The sequence below is a fragment of the Phascolarctos cinereus genome, unplaced genomic scaffold (genome assembly GCF_003287225.1).
Source record: "Phascolarctos cinereus isolate Bilbo 61053 unplaced genomic scaffold, phaCin_HiC Scaffold_4;HRSCAF=312, whole genome shotgun sequence".
NCBI lineage: Eukaryota > Metazoa > Chordata > Mammalia > Diprotodontia > Phascolarctidae > Phascolarctos > Phascolarctos cinereus.
The window spans coordinates 524391943-524404625 of record NW_027555847.1 but is presented as its reverse complement, the minus strand read 5'-3'; the positions used below and the strand labels follow the sequence as shown (position 1 = coordinate 524404625).

Genomic DNA, 12683 nt, shown 5'->3' with positions numbered 1-12683 from the left:
ATTTATTATCTTCTCTAATTCATCATCAGATAATTATGACTCTAAGGGATTTTACATAAGGAAATTGGGGGACTAAGGGATCAGGATTCTAGTATCACATCTGTCACTAGCTAGCTAGTTGAACTTAGGAAGGTGATTCATTTTCTGGGCCACAGTTTATATTTCATCAGTAAAAACTAATGAATTGAACCAAATGATCTTGATGATGTAGCATTTTGTTTGTCTCTAATTAATTTCTTCTTGCAGCCCTATCTAGTAAATTTTTTTAAAAAATCTACAGATTCATGCTAACTAGTGAAAATGAACAGATTAATAAAAAGCCCAGATATAATAACTTATAAGTATAATAAAATAATTTTATCTTTCTGAATAAATACGTGTGTATAAATTTTATGCCAGAATAACACATAACCCTGACCACAACCACAACCTCCAACAGAATGTGATGGGAAATCAATCAGGATTAGTTGCTCAGTACTTAACATACTAAGAGTTGCCTTTTCACTTCATATAAACATTTAAAATTAGACCAGGATCAAGTACAAAAAATTTGTGAGCTTATGCCCATTTTTATGTGAATCATCTCAAATGCCGTCAAGCTATCTGAATATGCCAAATTGCAGAAGGGAAAGAAAAATCCCTCTAGATCAGAAGAAATCCTTTTTTAAAAAAAAAAATCCAGACAACTTTTATAGTTATAGTTGTTATAATCAACACATAATCACCTAGAATCAACAGGAGAAATGGAAGAAAGAAGTCAAGGAATGCATGCAACTAAATAAGAACTTGAATTTAAAGTAGGATTTCAAAAGCAGCAAAGTAATGTAGGCTATAAACTTGAAGGCCTGCATGATAAATACATGACTATTACTCATGAGGTCTGTCTCTAATACACTTTGCATGGGGATAATGAAGTAGAGAATCAAAACAATTACTCAGGTAACTGAGTAAAACCCAAAACAATGAAGATGTTTTAACTATAAAATAAAGCAGAAATCTAATAGTGAATTATGCAGATGATTGTCTCAAACATGTCCATTAATTATTTTATCTTCAAAATATTGATAAAATGGTTATTCATATAACACAAGAAGGTTAAAAGATAGGTGTGTTCTGGAAATATTTAACATATAAACCGCTTATGAAATTATATATACTTCTTGATAGTATTGCATTATTCTTATATACAAAGAACAAAAATGAGGCCTGTAGAAAAAAAATTAGAGATTTTTTTTTAAAAAGTGTACATATGTGCATATATATATATATAGATATGGTTGTATGTGTTTATTCATTCTGTGTGTGTGTGTAAACACACACATATGCATACACATATACACATACACATTATGGTTTTTTTCTAACTTCATTATTTTTTGTTTTAATATACCTATCACTAACCTACAACCTGTAGTTTCTTCCTTCTCTAAAAGTTCTCCCTCATAACAAATATGTATAATTCAGCAAAACATATACATACGTGACCCAAATCTGAAAATGTGTATTTCATTTTGTATGGCTTGTCCATTACTTCTCCATCAAGATGTGGGAGGTTTGTTTCATCTCTTTTCTTTTGAAGTAACTATTATTCTGTTTTGATCAATACTCTGAGATTTTTATAGGTTTATTTTTCCCCATTATTGTTACTGTTGTACAGATTGTTCTCCTAGTTCTACTCATTTCACTCTGTATGATTTTGCATGAATTGTCTTTTTTTTTTCTTAATCCATCAAATGCATCCCTTATTATGGCACATATTATTTCAGTACATTAATATACCACAACTGGTTGTGTATAGTTTTTCTGGTTCAATTTCAGAAATATTTAAATTCAATTAAAATTAAAATGATCCCCTGTAGAGCATCTTTTAAAACTTTGAGGATTTAATTATGTAAGCCTAACACTGATCCTTTCTTCAGAAATAATACTGTATCATAGTCATAACTGAAGACAGAACACAGTGCTCTTATACTGTAAACCCAAACTCCATTAACCCCAATTTAAAACAGAGTCTGCTCTAAGAAAGAAACAAATGAAATTGAGGAAGATGGCAGAGTAAAAGGAGTGACTTCCTTGATCTGTCCCCCAAACCCCTCCACATACCTGTAAAAAATGGCTCTAAACAAATTCTAGAGCAGCAGAACTCACAAAAAGACAGAGTGAAACAAATTTCAAGCCCAAGACAATCAGGATGGTTGATCAGAAAGCTATATCATGCAAGGCTGATAGAGGAGCACAGTTTGGCATGGGTACACAGGCCTCAGCAAACCTGGAGCAGGCCTCAGGGGACTGAATCAAGGGGACCTGTGTTGGTTTTCAGATTTCTCAACCCAAAAATGACAGAGACAACTTAGAAGGTCAGTAGGAAAGGTCTGTCTGACCATGGTGAGAGAGGACCATGGTCTAGCCCCAGTCCTGGCACAGCCCCTGGGCAAAGGTTATTTCTGGAGCTCTCAGCCTACAGACTAAGGGGGGATCAAGTGGCTGATCGGAGGGGGATTGCAGGGATCTCTTTGCTGGTGCTGAGGCAGGATTCTCTTGCCTGGCCCATGCTTAGATCTGGGTCTCAGGCCTGGGTGGCGCTCCTAGGGTGAGGAGGAATGCTGGCATGGTGGAGCTTGTGGCAGTGTAGAGAGAGAGAATCCTTCTCACAGTCCCAGGGCATAAAAGAGTGCTTGTGGTCACTCATAGACCAGAGCCCAGGCCAGGAAAGGAGTAAACACCTCATCCTTGATCATACCACCTTGGAAGAACTGAAAATTTACAGGTCCCTAGAAGTATCTCTGAAAACAGTTCCACAAAACCCCTGAAGTTTGAGACAGTACATTCTCCACACTGGAAACAGAGCCTTACCTTAACCAAGAGTTTAATAGTCAAGCAATTGGCTAGGAACATGAGCAAACAGCACACAAAAAAAGTCAGACCATAGAATCTTACTTTAGTGACAAAGAAGATCAAAACATACAACCAATCTTATTCAGCCAGCCAAGATGCCAAAGGGGAAGAAGGACAAGGGGAAGAAGGTGGCTCTGGTCCCTGCTGTAATAAAGAAGCAGGAGGCCAAGAAAGTGGTTAATCCTTTGTTTAAGAAGTGGCCCAAGAACTTTGGCATTGGTCAGGACATCCAGCCCAAAAGGGACCTCACTTGATTTGTCAAATGCCCTCGGTACATCAGACTGAAGCATCCAAGTTCTATCCTTCACAAGCATTTGAAAGTGATACCAGAAATTAAGCAGTTCACCCAGGCTTTGGATCATCAGATAGCTACTCAACTGCTTAAATTGGCTCACAAGTAAAGATCTGAGACAAAGCAAGAAAAAAATAAAGGTAGCTGGCTCGGGTTGAACAAAAATCTGCAGGCAAAGGAGAAGTCTCCACTAAGAGACTACCTGTCCTCAGAGAAGGTGTTAACACTGTTACTACTCTGGTAGAAAACAAGAAAACAGAGTTGGCAGTGATTGCACATGATACGGACCCCATTGAGCTAGTGGTCTTCCTACCTGCCTTGTGCCTGAAAAATGGGGGTTCTTTACTGTATTATCAAAGATAAAGCCAGACTGGGTTGCTTAGTTCACAGAAAGACATGCATAAGCATTGCCTTCACACAGTTAAACCTGAAGATAAGAGAGCCCTGGCTAAGCTGGTAGAAGCCTTCAAAACCAATTACAATGACAGTAAGATGAGATCCATCACCACTGGGTGGCAATGCTCTGGGTCCAAAATCAGTGGCTAAGCTGGAAAAGGCAAAAGTTAAGGAACTTGCAACCAAATTGGGTTAAATATATATTAGATTTTTTCCTATGTAAAAATAAAATTTTAAACAAAATTTTAAAAATACAACCAGAAGACAACAAAGTCAAAGCTCCTACATTCAATGCCTGTAAGAAAAATATGAATTGGTCTCAGGCCTTGGAAGATGTCAAAAAGGATTTTGAGAAGCAAGTAAGAGAAGTAGAGGAAAAACTGAGAAGAGAAAGGAGAGTTATGCAAGAAAAATCATGAAAAACAGATCAGCAGCTTGCTAAAGGAGACCCAAAAATACTGAAGAAAATAACATCTTAAAAAGAAGACTAACCCAAATGACAAAAGAGATCCAAAAAGCCAATGAGGAGAAGACTGTCTTAAAAAACAAAATTTGCCAAATGGAAAAGGAAGTCCAAAAGCTCAGTGAAGAAAATCCTTCTTTAAAAATTAGAATGGATACCCTTATCACCAACCATTGTAGTTTGGAGAATTCAATATGAAGGGGGAAAAGTCTTTGTTTTCCCCCCAGAACTCATCAGTGGGTGAAATTTACACTTTGTAGTTCAGATGCAGGGAAGCACGCCTGGTGATGCCGCAGGCAGCTTGACAGCCAGAGGCTGTCCAAGGACTCCTCACCTTTCTCATGTACTCTTCCTCTGGTGCCATGTCACGGGTGGGTTTAGCCATGCCACATGCCAGCAGTGCCTAACCTCTGGCAGGCTCTAGCTGGTTGGAAGGCCCTTGGACTGTGCATTTGAACTTCAAGGAGCAGCCCAGAGGCTCATTCCCAGAAACGCAACCACACTGGGGCATGAACATTTTATTTTGGCTGACACCCAGCCAGAGGCTGCTTTCGGCAGGACAGCATAGGGGCTTGTGGCCTCTGTCATTAGCAATAGCACCCAGAAAAGGAGCCTGAAGTGTGGAATGAAGTTAATGATTCATCAGGTCAGCTCTTTAGGACAGGTACTCTCTTCAGAGATATGTTCCAATGGGGTGTGGGAGGGTCATCTCCTTTCCAGACTCCCACGATCCTTTCTGCCAGGCTGTCCTGTACAAAACAATGGGGCCTTTAAGACAACTTGCGCCTCAGCACTGATTTCAAATGATTAGCCCTGCACACACCCACTGGAAGATGAAGACCCCGGCCATACTTGAATTGGGGCCAAGACCAGGTGCTGGGCTACCCGCCAACAGTGTGTGATTTCTCCCATGCTGTGCCGCAGAAGGATGTCAGCACCAAGGAGGCAGAGGAGGAGTCTTTTTCTTGAAGAGAAAATGAGAATTAACTCTTTGGCCTCGGATTTATGCATTTCCATTATACTCTTAGGCATTGTTCCACTTTCTATCTGCATAGGCTGACTCACTTGGAATGTTTTCCCTTCTCACCTCCAGGGTCTGAGATCTCATCAGCTTAATTGTCACCTCCTACAAGAGGGCTCTAGGGATATCTCCTAGTTATTAGCATTCCCCCATTGTCCCCTTGAAACAACTTTGTATTTATTTTGTGTATTTATCTTATATTAACTTATCTGGGAGCCAGCTGTTTCCCTTGGTAGAATGTAAGCTCCATGAGGGCAAGGACTGTTTTCTGTTTTCGTCTTCATGTCCATGTGACCTGGCACATGAAGGTGCTTAATGAATGTATTCTCCCTAAAAAAAAAAAATTAAAATTAAAAAAAAATAAAAATAAAAATTAGAATGGAGCAAATGGAAGCTAACGACTATTTGAGAAATCAAGAAATTACAAAACAAAACCAAAAGAATGAAAAAAATAGAAGACAATGTGAAATATCTTATTGGAAAAACAACTGATCTGGAAAATAGATCCAGGAGAGATAATTTAAAAATTATTGAACTCTCTAAAAGCCATAATAAAAAAAAGAGCCTAGACATCATTTTTCAAGAAATCATCAAGGAAAACTGCCCCGATATTCTAGAACCAGAGGGTAAAATAGAAATTGAAAAAATCCACTGATCACTGCCTGAAAGAGATCCCCAAAGGAAAATTCTTATGAATATTATAGTCAAATTCCAGAATTTCCAAGTCAAAGAGAAGATATTGTAAGCAGCTAGAAAGAAACAATTCAAGTATTATGGAAACACAATCAGGAAAACACTAGATTTAGCAGCTTCTACATTAAAGGATCAGGAGGCATGGAATATGATATTCTGGAGGTCAAAGGAGATAAGATTAGAGCCAAGAATCACCTACACAGCAAAACTGAGTATAATTCTTCAGAGGAAAATGGATATTCAATGAAATAGAGGACTTTGAAGCATTCTTGATGAAAAAATCAGAATTGAATAGAAAATTTGACTTTAAGAAAGACCCAAGACAAGTATTAAAAGGTAAACAGGAAAGAGAAATCATAAGGAACTTACTGAAGTTGAACTGTTTACATTCCTACATGGAAAAATGATATTTGTAACTCATGAGACCTTTCTCAGTATTAGGGAAGTTAGCGGGAATATATATAGACAAAGGATACAGGGTGAGTTTAATATGAAGGGATGATACCTAAAAAATAAAGTTAAGGAGTGAGAGAAGATTATACTGGGAGAAGAGAAAGGGAGAGATAGAATGGGGTAAATTATCTTGCATAAAAGAGGAAAGAAAAAACTTTTTCTGTGGAGAGGAAGAGGAGGTAAGTGAGATGGAATGAATGAATCTTACTCTCATCGGATTTGGCTTAAGGAGGGAATAACATGCACTCAACTGGGTATGGGAACCTATCTTACCCTACAGGAAAATTAGGGGAAGGGGACAAGAAAGCGGGGGGGGGGATGATAGAAGGGAGACCAGATTGGGGGAGGGGGTAATCAGAAGCAAACACCTTTGAGGAGGGACAGGGTCAAAGGAGAGAAAAGAATAAATGGGGGGTGGGATAGGATGAAGGGAAATATAGTTAGTTTTTCACAACATAGCTATTATGGAAGTGTTTTGCATGACTACACATGTATAACCTGTATCGAGTTGTTTGCCTTCTCAATGAGGGTGGGTCGGCAGGGAGGAAGGGACAGAATTTGAAGCCCAAAGTTTTAAAAAACAAATGTTAAATATTGCTTTTACATGCAACTGGGAATAAGATATACAAGTAATGGGGTATAGAAATCTATCCTGCCCTAAAGGAAAGTAGAAGGAGAAGGGGATAAGAGAAGGGGTGGTGGTGATAGAAGGGAGGGCAGATCAGGGGAAGGAGTATTCAAAATGCACATCATCTTGGGGTGGGGGCAGGGAGAGATGGGAAGAAAATTTGGAACTCAAAATCTTGTAGAAGTGAATGTTGAAATCTAAAAATAAATTAATTAAAAACAAAGAAATTTGGGTACATGTATCCAAGGTTTAATTTCTCAAAGTGGCTTGACATGCATTGCATGGAGTTCAGTCCAAAATTGTGTTCTGTGTTCAGAACTGACTCGGTTTAAGATTTTGGGGTACATCATACACCCTTCAAAGAGTAGGTGTTCCCAAGGGAGTGCCAATCAACCGTGATTGGTTGACATACTAGGAGGTAGGTAGGTTCCTTAGATCACTCAGGGTGTCAAGATCACCTGCCATGGAAGGAAATGCCACCCCCAGTCTTGGAAGTCTGTCTGCACCCAAACCTGAGTAGGATAAAATCAATTCAGGCCTGGACTGGAGTTTGACCAAGATAAAAAGATTCAATGTAATCTCATTATCAGAGATATCCTTCTGAACAACTTTGGACTGAAGGCTGGCTGGGTAGTGCTCTGAGTTTCCAAAACACAGATTATCAAGAGAAATCATTTTTCACAATACCAAGCACTAAAGGGATATGCATGCTTGTGTTTTGATCAACAGATTGCCCATAATCTCTGTCAGAAAGGAACTTCTTTCCCTGACATACTGCTCTTGACTCTTCTGCTTTATCAGCTCTGACTAAAAGAACCGCTGGTATGAAATGAGTTTATCAATGTGTCTTTGGTGTACTATAGTCCAGGTTTGATTGCATAGATTCTTGCCAGTATCAGAATCAGGTCAACTGAAGAAGAGCAATGAGGTGATTATAGGACAGGAAAGGCTGCCTTTGAGAAATGGACAGACACAAAAGGACTTTCCTAGAGGAGACTTCCATTAATTTTAGAAAGAAGTAGCAGAATATTTCTCTTTGAAGAGAATTGTAGAGGCATACAATTTTTTGACAAGAACCTGAAGAAATAGCCAGACAAATATGAACAATATCAGACTCAATCTCTCAAATTAGGTTAACATAAATTATCTCTAAAAATTACTGATCAGGGAAAGGATTTTGCTTCCAACTCACTCCCGCTGTGACTGCCCCATGGGGTTTATTTTTGATCGTGTTCGGGGGAAATTATTCTAACAATGTTAAAAATAGTTATGAAAAAACTATTCAATCTGTTTTAGACACTCAAAAAATAAGTATATTATTTATATCTAAAAGGGAAATATAGGTGGCTAAATGGTTAGAGAACTGGACTTGGAATCAGGACAAGTTTAAATCCTGCCTGAGACACTTATTTTGTGACCATGGGAAAGTCATTTAATATATGTGACCTCAGTTTCCTCCTCTGTAAAATGAGAATTAACAGTAGATACTTCATAGGATCATTGTAAGGATAAAATGAGAGAATATTTGTAAAGCATTTTGTAAATCTTAAAGCATCATATTTATTAAGATTATTGTTATTACTATATTTCAATACTGTCTGCTCAACATCCAAACATGGTAAATAATCCCTTGATGGTTTGCATAAAATAACATTTATTCTTAGAAACTGAAATACTTCCCATTTTATTTCTGAGAGAAAAAAATGAACTTTTATTTAGGCTTTCAGTGTAAAATATTTAATTACAAGCAATGTTAGTTTTCTCCACCCTTTTTTATGTATTCTGAAGAGAGCAAAAGCCCAATTCTACACTAGTGGTTTTTCTCATTCTTACTAAATAGAGCACTGAACTGAGAGTCAGGAAGACAGGTTCAAATTCAGTCTAAAAAACTTAGTAATCATCAGTCATAAATATTTATTACATATCCACTTTAGGCCAGGCATTATGCAAAACCCAGAGGATTAAAAAAAATGACACAAAAGGAGCTCACTATCTAAAGAGTGAGACAAGTAAACAAATATGTATAAGCAGCTACAGGATAAACAGAAAAATATATACGAACAATATGTAGGATTAATAGAAAATAATTAAAAAGGGGAATGTATTAGAATTCTTGTGTGGTTGTGGTTGCATGGTTTGTCCTTCATTCTCAAAGAGGACCATGACATCAGGGAGATGATGACATAACTTACAACTGACTTTGATTTGAGTGAGGGAGGGCTGTGCAAAGTCACAAAGTCATTTTCTCCTCCAGAGCCATGTGGGTCCAGTGGCCAGATATCAATCAGCAAAACTGGACATGGCACAGGATGCAGTGGGAGACCTTGGCCCTTTTAAGCTAACATCTTTCTAGTTTCTCACTTCAAGTGAGGCAATGCCCATTCAATGAATACACCTCTTTAAGAAGTGAGTCAAGGGATGGCCCCTTTAATTAAAAAAAAAATCAAATAAAATAAAAATCAAACTGGGAATGGAAGACTCTCAGGGTTGCTGGCCAAAAGAGAAACAGTTACTATTTACATTCATTATGAACCAGGAGGGCCAAAAAATAACCATTAAGTGGTACTTGGGCAGGAACCTATTGTTGTCCCATCCATGAGATACAGAGTGAATTGGGTTTAAGGCATGGTCTTTGAGAAAGAAATCTAGCCAGTAAATCCCAACTTAACTAGTTAGCTTTTAATGGTTGAGAAAGACTTCCAGTAGAAGGTGGGCTTTTAGTTTTGTCGTTATTTAAGGAAGACCCAGAAACAAGTAGACAGAGATGAGGACGGAGAGAATTCTGGGCAAAGGGGAAAGCCAGGAGTAGCTGGGAGGCTAGTGTCACTGGATGGAAGAATATGTTGAAGGGAGTAAAATTCAAGAAAACTGTAATGGTAGGAAGGGGCTAGGTTTATGAAAACACTGAACTTTAAACAGTGGATTTTGTATTTGATTCTAGAGATATCAGGAAGCCACTGGAGTTAATTAAGGGGTAGGGTGATGCAGTGAGATCCATGATTTAGAAAAATCCTTTGGTAGATGAATGGAGAACAGACTAGAATTGGGAGAAACTGGAGGCAGATAGACCTAATGGCAGCCTATTGTGATGTAGTCCAGGCATGAGGTGATAAGCACCTACATCAGAATGATGTTAATGTCTGAGGAGAGGAGGGGACACAGCATTTCAGAAATGTGGCAAAGGTACAATAGATTGAATGTGGGGAGTGAGAAATAGTGAGAATGACACCTAGGTTGTAAACTTTGAAGGACTGGGAGGTTAGAGTTGCTCTCTATAGTAATAGGGAATTGGAGGGACTTCAAAGGCCATCTAATCTAAACCTTACATTTTACAGATTTAGAAACTGAACCATGTAAATATAAACAACTTGCCCAAAATCATACATGTAGAAAATAAAGCTAGAAACTGAACCTAGGTCCTTTGATTAAAAAAAAATCTAACATTTTCCATATATTACTTTCCCATTCTACTTCAATTTGCTGACTTATAAAATAAGGGTAATAACAGGACTTAAATTCAGAGAATTGTTTTGAGCACAAAATTGGATTGTGAATTTTCAAACCTTAAAGTATTATAAAGATATTATTTCTATTAGTTATACTATTATGATTATTATGGAGGGTAAAAGTAGTAGTAGTAGTAGTGATGGGTACAGATGTTGTAGTAGTAGTAGTAGTAGGCATAGGTTCTGAACCCCTAAAAAGAAAATACCATGTCTTTGGGGTCTGGACCCCAGAAAGGAAAACCCTTGTACTTTCCCACCGGGCCAAATCTTTGGATTTAGCCTGAGGCTATAATCCCATCAACTGGTCCTTCATTACTTCCTATGCCCAATATCTCAATTCTATGTTACCCTTAAGCTAGCCTATACCTCCGTTGTCTTACCTCCCTGTGGACCCAAGCCACTTCCCACTCTTAATACTATCTAGACTCCATTCTCCTTTGGCCACGTGGTCCATTTCCCTGGCTTCTGTTCACTCCAGCCTACCCCATCAAGATCCTTCCTAGATCCCTCCCATAGTCTTTCTGTATATAAGGTCCATCTAGCCTCCATTAAGGTGCTCAGATTCTTTAAGATTCTAGCCAAGGGCTCAGATTTATATAATTTAGCCAACAGCTCACAAATGTTCAGATTTCTTAAGTGTCTGGCCAATACGGCAGATGTTTAATAAACCTTGTCTTTGGCTGAAGTGAGGCTGGGGTCAAATGCATTTGGGTAGCAGCTGTGTGTCATGATTTTGGGGTCCCAGCACCTCTATGTCCCTAAAATTCAACAGTAGTAGTAGTAGTTACTTCTTGCTGTTGTTTTGATTACTTTGCAAGGAACAGTAAAGTATTTTAAAGTATCTTTAGGTGCCTAAAAGAAAATCTAGTCATGGCAGATATGTTTCATTTTTGCATGCTTCATGTCCTCCTGGTCCCATTCCAATGTTACAGAAGGGGTGACTCCTCTAGAGTTTGGAAAATACAGACATTATGAAACTATTATCCTAGATTAGAACACATTGGTAAAAAGAATAATTAAAACAATTTGATAACGTGCAGTAAAAATCTAAGGCACTGTTCATTCAGAGAAAATCCTGAGATAGTATCAGTTCACGTCAGCATTAATCATCAGAGCTTTGAGAATGCATCCTTGCAAGAGAAACACAGACAAAATAACATTTATGGGATGCACTATTGTGTCATGTACGATAATGTGTAGAGTTAAAAGTATTGCTATAGAAATGCTTGCACTCAAAGTGTCAGTCTAAGGCCTGGAACAAAGCAAGAGTTACATAATTATGAAATTCCAATATTATAGGTAATTTCACTCTATAATCTGAAACAAAACTCAAAATGCAAAGGGGAATAGATTCTAAAGGGTCTTAAAACCATTTTAATCACATTTTATTTTAATTGAAAGGTAATTAGGAGTTATTAAAGCAACAAATAGGACAGACACAACAATTAGTAACTGCATAGCTGTTAATTAGATCTTTTGCATCATTATCTTTTAAGCTGCCGAAGTATCACTAAGAATTCAATTATCATTCTGAAAATTTGAAAAGGTTAAAGGACCAATAGAAGTGTCTAATGTGCACCAATGGAGCAGTTATTCACCTGTGAGAACCAACAACACCAAAGAGAAAATGTTGGCTTCCCTATTGTACTCTGTGTGTGTGTGTGTGTGTGGTGTGTGTGTGTGTATTTAAAACAGGGGAAGAGAATAGCAGTAACCTAGTGCCATTGCACTATGACAATGTTGTCAGCCTACATACTAGCTCATTTCTAAGCATTTTCTTGTAGACATAGCCAAAGCTATGCCCTCATGTATTTGAAACACTCTTCTCTTCATGTTTTCATGATATAGTTCTCCTCCTGTTCTCTTACTTGTTTTAATGGCCATTCCTTCTCAGTCTTCTTCACAGGATCTTCATCTAGATTACACTCACTATTAGTGTCCTTCAAGTCTTTGTCCTGGGTCTTCTTCTTTGATCCTTCTCTTCTTTTTCATTTAGAGATCTCATTGGCTCATATGAGTTCAATTATTATCTTAATTCAGATGATCCTTAGATTCATTTATCCATTTCTAACCTCATTCCATACCTCTAGTGTCACATCAACAAATGTCTATTGTACATCTAAAATGATTGTATCATTGGAATATCACACTTAACATGTCCAAATAAGACTTTACTGTTTTTCCCAAAACTCTTCCATTTTCCCAACATCCCTATTAAGATTAAGGGCACCACCATCTTCCGAATCATTTGGTCTCAAAACTTCAGTTTCATGACCAATTCAACACTCTCATTCACCACCCCCCTCCCACATGTAATACCATTCCAAGTCCTATTG

General features: G+C 37.9%; 1 pseudogene; it reads left to right on the top strand.

Annotated features, from left to right (window-relative positions):
- The first annotated feature begins 2990 nt into the window (after positions 1–2990).
- Positions 2991–3779, top strand: LOC110207883 (large ribosomal subunit protein eL8 pseudogene; annotated as a pseudogene).
- Positions 3780–12683: the final 8904 nt, after the last annotated feature.